Here is a 383-nt window from a genome sequence, read left to right as displayed (position 1 = left end):
AGATGTGACTGCCCCATCCCTGAAAATGTTCAAGGCCAGGTTGATTGGAGCTTGGAGCAACCTGGGATAATGTAAAGTGTCCCTGCCCACGGCAGGGGGTTGGAACAAGATAATCTTTAAGGTCCCTTCGACTCCGAACTGGTCTGTGGCGTTACGCAGCGGCCCTGGCCGCGCTCTCTCGTGAGCTGCGGTGTCAGGCGGGAGGACGGGTGGCAGCAGAGCCGCGGAACCCGCGGCCCGCAGCGCCCGCCAGAACGGGGGACCCGGCCCGGGGCCGCTCCCCGAGCCCGCCTCAGGCGGCGCGGGAGGCGCGCGCCCGGCCCCGTCCCGCGGAGGTATCGCGAGAGCCGCGCGGCGCGGGCCGGGCGGAGCCGCGCGGCGCG

Source organism: Corvus kubaryi, unplaced genomic scaffold (assembly GCF_017639235.1).
Source record: "Corvus kubaryi isolate FWS band 111438036 unplaced genomic scaffold, C.kubaryi_AGA036_p1.0 130, whole genome shotgun sequence".
In the NCBI taxonomy this organism is placed as follows: domain Eukaryota; kingdom Metazoa; phylum Chordata; class Aves; order Passeriformes; family Corvidae; genus Corvus; species Corvus kubaryi.
Note: the sequence above shows the minus strand (reverse complement) of the source record.